We start from the raw sequence: 10213 nt of genomic DNA on the forward strand, positions 1-10213 counted from the left end.
CTGCACCCAGCCCATCTCCAACTGTCTCGACTTTTGTCCTGCCATTGGAACAAGATGGAATCTGGGAATCTGGGAAGAGAGAGTGAGGCTGACTATGCGCACCTCTCCCTCACTTTAATCCAATCCACACGCAAGTGTTGACATCTTGACTTTCCCTAACTCCCACAATTCTTAAAGTCCTGTGGTGATAGGCGAGCGGTGAAGCAGCAGGTGTGGAATCACTGGGAGCTGTGGACGCGGACCTGCACACAGGCGGCTCAGGTCTAATGGTCACTTCTTGCTGATGAAGCAACAGCTGGATTCGGCGTCTATCTGAGTGACTGAGCAGCCCTTTTTAGGACCACACTGCTCACCTCCGTAGTATGAGGAAGGGGCTAGAAAATGTGCCCTAAACATTGTTGCTTCTTCCAAACCCTGTCCAGCCTACCACGGTTGGAGGGGATCCCACTTCATGCGGTCGAAATACAAAACTTAAGATGAAATACAAGGTGTTACCACTTATCATTGGAACATGGAACGTACGTACGCTTCAAGACAACCCATTAGCAGATCGCTCAGAAAGAAGAACAGCTCTGGTAGCCAGAGAGCTTGCAAGATTTAACATTGACATTGCGGCCATGTGTGAAACTCATCTAGCCAATGAAGGTCAGCTCACAGAAACAGGAGGCGGTTACACATTCTTTTGGTGTGGACGTAGCAGTGACCAACGTCGCGAGTCTGGAGTTGGCTTAGCGGTTAAGAACCATCTTGTCCGCCAACTTGCCAGTCTTCCTAAGGGTGTGAATGATCGACTCATGACACTGCATCTCCCACTACTAAGTGGAAAGCAAGCCACACTGATCAGTGCCTATGCACCTACAATGACAAATCCAAATGAAGTAAAGGGCAAGTTGATGCCCTACTTTCATCTGTGAAGCGTACCGACAGGTTGATTTTGCTTGGCGATTTCAACACGAGAGTGGGGTCCGATCATTCTACCTGGGATGGCGTTATTGGTAAAAATGGAATTGGCACGTGTAATAGCAATGGCCTATTGCTATTGAAGATATATGCTGCTCATGATCTGGTCATTACTAATACCATCTTCTACCTGCCTACTCGCAAAAAGACGTCCTGGATGCACCCATGCTCCAGGCACTGGCATCTCATTGATTATGTCATTGTGCGGAGGAAAGACATGCAAGATGTAAGAGTAACTAAGGCCATGCCGAGTGCTGACTGTTGGACTGACCATAGACTCATCATTTCCAAGCTAAGTATTCACATCAAGCCAAAGAATCGTCCACAGGGAAACACAGTTGTGATGAAAAAGATCAATGTCAGTACACTGGAAAACCCTGACGTAGTAGCTTCATTAGTAAAAGATCTTGACAATCAACTCCCAGAGCTGCAAATACAGGAAAATGCTGAGAAGAACTGGGAATCAAAGGCCCTGTAGAACGTGAGAAGACGTGAATTCCAAGAACCTGGAAGTATATCCTTCGTCGTCCTGACCAAACTACTTTTGCTACTTCTCTAATTCCGGAACGAACGACTTTTTGTGGTGGAGATAGCACGAGTAGTCTTACTGGGCAGAAGTTGACGTTTCTTTTTACGAAAATGATTGTGAGCGTCGATTGTACAAAGCAAGCTCCGCAAGATGCAGGACTCCTGGTTGAGTGCCAAAGCAGATGAAATCCAGAAGTTTGCTGATAGAAGCGACGCCAAACGGTTCTATGAAGCTCTTAGATCCCTATACGGACCTCAGCCCTCAGGAAGCTCCCCTTTACTGGATTCGAGTGGTGCAACTCTCATCACTGAGAGGACTCTGATTTTACAGCATTGGGCTGAGCATTTCCACTTTGTGCTGAATCGCCCATCTACCATCAATAATGAGGCGATTGATAGAATACCCCAGGTGGATATCAACTATAGCCTGGATGTCCCACCATCAGAGGCTGAAACCTCACAGGCCATTTCCGGTCTTTCTGGAAACAAGGTTCCATCCCTCAGGAACTAAAGACGCATCCATCGTGCAGCTCTACAAGAGGAAAGGAAACCGACAAGTCTGCAATAACTATAGAGGAATATCACTTCTCTCCGTCACAGGCAAGATCTTTGCACGAGTGTTGCTAAATCGCCTGATTGACCATCTGGAACAGGGTTTACTACCTGAGACACAGTGTGGTTTCCGCAAAGAGCGTGGCACGGTGGACATGATCTTTGCAGCTCGACAGCTCCAGGAGAAATGTCAGGAGCAGAATTGTGAACTATATACCACCTTCGTGGATCTCACCAAGGGTTTTGACACAGTTAGTCGTGAAGGACTATGGCGCATTATGTCGAAGTTTGGGTGCTCTGACAGATTTATTCTGATGGTACGGCAGTTCCATGATGGCATGGCGGCTTGTGTTCTGAGCAACGGTGAAGCCTCAGAGGCTTTCCCTGTCACAAACGACATTAAGCAAGGCTGCGTGCTGGCACCAACCTTGTTCAGCATGATGTTTTCAGCCATGCTGTCTGACGCCTTTCAGAACAGCTCAGTGGGAGTCAATCTGAGGTACAGAACCGATGGGAAATTGTTCAACCTGCGAAGACTCCAGGCTGTCACTAAGGTAAAGGAGACTGTGCTATGAGATCTTCTCTTTGCTGATGACTGTGCCCTTAATGCAGGATCGGAGCAGGAAATGCAAGCCAGCATGGACAAATTCACAGCTGCTTGTGACAACTTTGGCCTCTTTATCAACACGAAGAAAACTGAAGTGATGTACCAGCCAGTTCCAAAAGCCCAATACCAAGAGCCTACTATCACAGTGAAGGGACAAAAGCTGCAAGCAGTGGACCAATTTATGTATCTTGGTAGTACCGTCTCCCGCGCAGTGACAATTGACATCGAGGTCAACTGTAGAATTGCCAAGGCAAGTTCTGCATTTGGCAGACTGCAGACTAACGTGTGGGACCGCCGTGGAATAAGCCTTGCTACTAAGCTTAAAGTTTACCAAGCAGCAATGCTAACTACCCTGATGTATGCTAGTGAGACCTGGACAGTGTACAGGAGGCACGTTAGGCAACTGAATTACTTCCACATGACTTGCCTTCGCAGAATTCTGAGGATCCGGTGGCAGGATAAGATACCAGATACAGATGTCCTCTCCAGAGCAGGCCTATCGTCAGTTTACACTCTGTTGATGAAAGCCCAGATGCGCTGGGCAGGCCACGTTGTAAGGATGCCAGACCATCGCATACCTAAACAGCTCTTCTATGGTGAGGTGTCTCAAGGAAAGCGATCGCACGGGGGACAAAAGAAGCGATACAAAGACACGCTGAAAGCATCGCTCAAGTCCCTGGATATCGACACCATCTCTTGGGAATTTTTGGCGCATGATCGACCGACATGGCGTACCCTGGTTTACCAGGGTTGCCAGACATATGAACACAGAAGACAATCTTGGCACAAGAGAAGCGAGTACTCCATAAAGCCAGAGCTGCAAATGCTGAAGTAATAGTGTCCACATTTCTCTGTTCAGTATGTGGCAGAACATTCCATGCTAACATCGGTTTTATCAGCCATCTACGGACACACCATTGATGGCCCATAATCCATAAGATGTCAAGGTCTTCATCGAAATCGATGGATGAACTCCTATATATCATTATGGATGCTATCAGAGTCACTGTGTGAGATGGACAAATGTAATTAAGTAAATAATAAAATGTGATTAAATAAATATTTACATGATATTCTCATTTAAATCAATGGAGTTGATTTCTCAGTAAATATGTGGAGGATTTAACTACGAAATTGTCTCAGGAAGCCTGATGTCCTCCATATTCAACTCAAGGATCAAGATCCAAAGAACTGCATCCCTTAACTCAGTTAAGGGGAGATTTGAGTTTCCTGATACCACACAGAAATTAGTTGGCCAATTGTACAGATTTTACTTACCTTCAGGCTGTCACTGGACAGTCCAAAAATAAAGGGGAAGACATAGTTGCTAGCTGACCCTGTCCCCCAAACCAAAGGCTCTGTGGAGGAAGGAGGACCTAGAAGACAGAAAGGGCAACTGGTGGTGTTCCAGCTAATGGGAATCAGCTCTCCTCCATCCAACTACCCCAAGAGCTCCAGGCTCTCAAATCACAAAAGAGAAATTTTGCCATGTGAATTTTGGGCAGGTGAACTGGACAAAAGTTATTTTCATAGTTCAATAGAGATATTAGCAGGGTAACTTGGGGCCAGATCCCCATATCAAGTTGCCCACAATAAAACTTCCAGGGGCCGTAATAACCTAGTCAAAATGTACAGTATAATAAATGGCCTCATGAATCTAACTCTAATCATGCCATTTCAAAATAAGTAATATAGACTTGAGAAAAAATATTTCACAAAAGCAGGGACCCCAGCATCCCATGAGATGTTAACACACTTGTGAAAATGTAGCTGTTTAATTTCTAATTAATTTAACACTGGTATCTGCAGAAGCTGCCTTGAGAAGACACATATCATAATGTCCACAGGCATCACACAGGCTGACCCCTGACTTATCCAGTAACTTTGAAAAAGCTTTTGGTGATGTTGTAGTGACTTGCACAAAGGAAACAACTGAAAACCAGTCCTCTATGTCATCTTTATTTAAAAACCATTGTTCCTGAACAGATGTGCATAAAGTTACTGAATTTAACAAAATATTGAGAGAATGAATTTCCATTCCCAGTTGAATTGTAACAGTTTAGTTTGTGTTTTGGTTATAAATACAAATAATAAAATACAAGAATTTTTGAAATTTCACTGACTTGTCTAGAAATTACAATACTGTGACCTAATATGTGATTCTTGGCCATATTATAAACTCAGTGACTACTATCGTCTATTCATTAATTTGTTCCATGAAGGTAATAATTGAGCTGTCCACAGTCTTTTGCATGGGGTGAGTAGCCTTCTCAATTTGCAAATTTTTAAAAGGCATTTCATTTTTGTTCTCCAGCTTTTATAGGAGTAGGGATGGGAGGTCTGGAATTTTCTTTTAAAAAATAAAGGGAGTCAATAAAATAAATACATCAAGTTTATCTTAATGTGCTTACCTAGATTATTTTTTTTAAAAAAACATACTATTTTAAACTATGCTACCATAATTTGGGAAAAGCCCAAATGTCATAAAAAAGAATGGTAGATGCTTCAGTTCATAGATTGCTGGCCTGTGCTTCAAGACCTAGTGTGATACTTTACAGAAAGTTTGCAAATGAATATTTTTAAAAATAGGTAAAAACACTGCCTTTACTAGTTACTTATATAAACTACTGCTTATTTCAAGGTTCTGCAATTTGTATTTGCCCAGTTTATTTCTACTGCACTGCAAATATGATAAATACAGCTTTATAGATGAATTTATGAAAATGTGCTCCTATACTGAAGGCTCAGTGAAAAGGGATTATTTACAAAGCTTCCCAGCTTGATTGTCCATAAAGGATTGTTTCTTGCCTTATTCGCCTATTTGTGAGCAATGTGAGTTTATTGGCATTGTGTTTCTTGAAGAGATAAGTAAAGGACTGATTATTATTGCTTGGGAGTAAGAGCTAGTATGTGAGTGACTGAATTATTAAATATGGAATCACTAATATATAATGGAAACCTACAATTAGATACTGATTTGAAATCCTGATAGTTTTCCTACCTTATTTGGAAGACATTAAGTAATGAGATACTGCCTTATAATAATCATGCACATTTTGGGCTCAATTAGAAATGCAAGCCTAGCTTCTAATTAGAAGCTCAAGCCCAGCTAGAAGTTCTAGCCAATTCATCTATAAAGAAGGAGACATAAATGATATCCATTTTTCAAAGGAGTAGTGTATGGTGAGGAGTATGTGTGGTGTGAACATGAAGATTCTTTTCTTCCTACATTTAACAGTTTAAATTCCATTTTATTCCTAGCCTTGCTCTGATTCCACAAGTGAGCTATTTCTGTATGGTTTATGAGCACAAAATAAGTACAAGCAGAAGAATTTCTTATGGCTGCATCCTAAATGAGCAATCAAAAAGAAGAAATGCTATTGAATTAACAACAGTAAAATTTGCAGAAGAATCTAGGTTTAGGTGCAGAACTTTCTATCTATAAGATACACATTAATGAGTAAAACAGAAAGGCAGAATTGGAATACATGAGTCTCCCTACATGAGTCATTAAAGATAAAATAATCTGGCCAGTAACTTCATTTTTCCTATCCTTGACCAGTGATCAAAGGAAAGGTAGAGAAGCTGACCATAAAGCTTGATTTAAGGTTGTTTTGTAGATGAGTGCCAACAAAACAGAGTGATATCCTAGCAGCAATTGTGAAATCCATTTGTGCAATATGTGATAAAACTGTGCAGCAAACATACTTTCTCATCTCAGTCAAAACATGTCAAGCTAGACCAGCCTTGAAATCTCAGAAAACAGTTTCTCCTCCCCCCACTCCTTTGCCTAATCTCTCCAAGGAAACTTACTTTATTATTTGTAAACTATACTATTATAATCTTGTGATACCCAGATGGTTTTCAGTGTCACTGAGACAATCTGTCTTTGTTCAGGGTCTACTGATCTGTAAAAGAAGTAACTCACCCATTAATTCCTTATTATGCTCTAGATTTACTAGCAATTAACTGATGGTTCCAAGTCATGTCTACTTATCACAACATCTTGGTGTTCTGTCACCAAACAAATAAGGAGCCACTGATTTCATATAAAATCTATAGCATTAAAAGATTTGCATCACTAAACTTTGGAAAATATCAGTCTTATATTCATAATGAAAAAATCCAAGACACTTGATTGCAAGAAGCATGAATCAACCTATTGTTAATATGGTTCATAATCTAATGAGAACTATAACTTTTGAAATACCACTCAACCTATGTCCAAGGAGCCTGTCAGCTGATAACTTCTCTTTCATAGATTCCACATAAAAAAGAAAAACATAAGAAATCTACTTGAACTGCATGTCACGGTGATTTTTTTGATCTAACAGCAGTCCTGTATCAATATTCTTGCTTTTTTTTTGTTTAACTGGACATCCTAATTACACATTTTCTATCCCCTATACAGTGCATGATTTAATAATGACCATTTTTAAAGCTCGTGGCCTGCTTGTGATTCACCTAGATCCAAATTGCATGCCCTAGCATCCTGAGACTATATTGCCAAATGCCAATGGGATTTTTTTTTAAAATGATGAAAATAGCAGCATGAGGATCTCTAAGAAATTTTTTCTCTCATACTGCATTCTCATACCTCAAACCTTCAAACTAACCTGAAATTACTTGTTTAAGAATTTGGGTAATTGAGAGTAGAAGTACATACATGCAAAAAAAAATTGAAATATGCTCCACAGATAGCTATTTCTCTGTGTTGAGGGTGGGGGGAGGAGCAGTTTGCCTTTTGGAGTGTCCCGCTCCACCAGCATCTCTAAAACCTTGAAAAGATGCAAAAAAAATAAAATTAAAATAAATAGCTGAAATAAATTTAGTCCCTTCCCTTATATCACCAAAAGGTTTCTTATAGTCCACTGGAAGATCAGGAGCTAAACTGCAGTTTTGACTGTTTTGTCCTACTCTGTTCTGAACTAGAGTACCAAATATACTAGTTTATCCTCATATGCTCCATTCCCTTGATCATTCTAATTGAATTTCATTGCCCTTTATTGACATATCCTCCTCTTTTGGGAAGCAATCAGAATTATATACACAGGCTTCCACACTTCAGACACATAAAGCCTGTGAGAGAGGACATTTAGGACATCCAAAAGGATGACTATATAAAGCAGCATGTACTGCAGCTGTTATATACCAGATAAAAGCAAATCCAACTTTGTGACTTTGTGAACTATCTGCTATAAGCTAAAAACAAGGTCAGATATTCAAACGGAGCCAAAAGCCACAAGGGGAAGTAAGCAAGATATACTTAAAAGTTATTGTAACTGCACCATAATTCAGAAGGAATTGACTAATTTTTCCAGTACCTAACATTCAGAACAAAAGACATACATCTGAATCTACCTAGCATCAAGTCTTTATATATAACTAAGTGAAGTGAAGAAGGGAGTTGCTTCTATGTCTGGGCCAGACTTTACCCAATGCTCCTATCAAATACCTTGGCCAAACCTGTTTGACTGGTGAGATTGCATGTACAAATGGAATAAGAAATAAGGAGTATGCTTTGCATAAGGAAATCAACAGCTTTATTGTTAGTTTGCTTTCCCTCAGGAACTGCAGATCTATCTAAAGGACTTTTAGTTGATTTTAAAGATGTCTGCACCTGTCCCAAAGATACTTTTCTAAAAGTTCTGAACAAACTTCTTGGAGGAGAAGCAAAACATTTTTCAAGGAAAAAAACCAAGTAAGTCCAGTTGCTTTTTGGAAAAAACATTCTTGGGATAACCATGACCTGAATGATTGAGAATCTCCATAGACACAATGTCTGCCATCTATTGACAGTGTGAATGCATGTCACCTATTGTAACTTTCCATCTGTACATCAGGATTGGGTATCCTCCTCTTCCGGCAGCACCCAGATTAAGGGTTAGGGGGAGAGGCCAAGGCACTCTGGTCTCTACAGGGCAGTGAATGAAATGTGTTAGACTATAAATAGGGCATATACAAGGCTTTTCAACCCATGGTATGCGTACCACTTGTGGTACATTAACACATGGCAGGTGGTACCTAGCCAAGTGTAGTGGGGGAGGGAAAGAGCCAGCACAGGCAAGGACTTACCGTGAGAGAGTCCTCCAGAGCTGCAGAGTGGCTGGGGCGAGGCAAAGGCCCCGGACTCACTTCCAGCTCACCCTCTCCCATGAGAAAGGAGGAGGAGGGGGTGGAGACAGGAGAGGCTATGAAAGGAGGCAGTTTGGGCGGGAGAGGGAGAGAGAGAAAAAAGAAGCAGCCTTGGGAGGAGGTGGAGTCAGCTCTAGCTGCACCGAAGGGAAAGAAGGAGGTGGGGAGGAGAGGAGAAGAGTTCAAGCAGGCCAAGCAGGCTGGCCATGAGCCAGTCTACAACTTCTGTGGCAGCCACCTGTGCTGGCAGCAACAAACAGGCAAGAAATGCAGGGGGAGGGGTTGCCCTCCACCAGGAATGAAAAAAGGCAGCATCAGCTGGAGGTGAGGCACGGAGGAGGGAGGGAGGGAGGAGGGAGGGAGGGAGATGGAGAGTGGAAGGATTCTTATGTGCTTTTGAAGTTCTGGGATTTGTGCAATGTGGGCTTTGTGTTCTTAAGGAGTGTTTGACAATGTCTATTTGGCTGATGGCTGATGTCTCCTGTTAGCTTCTATTGCTCTGCTGTTGTTAGCTGTAAGTTTTGCTGCAAGGGATTTTGAAGTATTTTTCTCCTGAATGGATTTTGCCTGTAGCATTCCTTTACTTATGAATGGAGCCATTTGGGGAGGCTGCCTTAGCCAGCAGCCAATACTTACTACATTTTTTTTCTTCCTTAAGTGCCGGCTGCGTTCCTTAACTTTCCTTTCTAGCCAGTAGCTAATTCTTAAAGGGGAATGTGCCTTTTTAAGCTAGTTCACTCAGCAGCTTGTCTTTTCTGTCTTTGGAGGCTTTTCCTTGTTTGATGAATATATGGAAGAGAGAAAATATGGTGTGTGTGGGGGGTTTCAAATTCCTCCCTCAGAAGGAGGTGGGCATGAGAAAGAGGGAGGCGGGGGGGGACTTCCGGTGGCAGGCGACTTCGTCGGTCGCAGCTGTTTGCTGCCTCCCGCCTGTTTCGCGTAAAAGCCGGTTTGACAGCCAGCACCAGCTGTCAAACGGCTTGATACCTTTCCCCTGGGCATAAGGGGATAGGTGAGCTGCCCGGGGTAGGAGTTGAGTTCCTGAGTCGTCCTATATGGACGATGTAGGTGAGAACTCCTCCGGAGCCCCGAGGATTCTCCACGATCCAGGACGCCTTCGCTTCGGCGAAGCTAGAAGCCGCCGCCACCGCTGCAACTTGAAGTTAATTGTGAGTTTTACTTGTAAGCAGACGAACCAACTTTGGAAGCTTGCTTTTTATTTTTGATTTTATTTTAACTTGGATAATAAGTTTCTCCCCGTACGTGTGTTGGAATGAGGAAAAGTGAAATTAAAATGGCGATGGATTGATACTTTTCAGCAAGAAGTGAAAGTGATTTCCGGTTTGAAACTTTTGCTACTTTGAATCTGCGTACTATTTGTTTTGGCTGAATTGCTCAAATTTACTGCTAATATGGTTCTGAGAAGAATTG

Source organism: Protobothrops mucrosquamatus, unplaced genomic scaffold (genome assembly GCF_001527695.2).
Source record: "Protobothrops mucrosquamatus isolate PMUCROS unplaced genomic scaffold, P.Mucros_1.0 scaffold_294, whole genome shotgun sequence".
NCBI classification, from domain to species: domain Eukaryota; kingdom Metazoa; phylum Chordata; class Lepidosauria; order Squamata; family Viperidae; genus Protobothrops; species Protobothrops mucrosquamatus.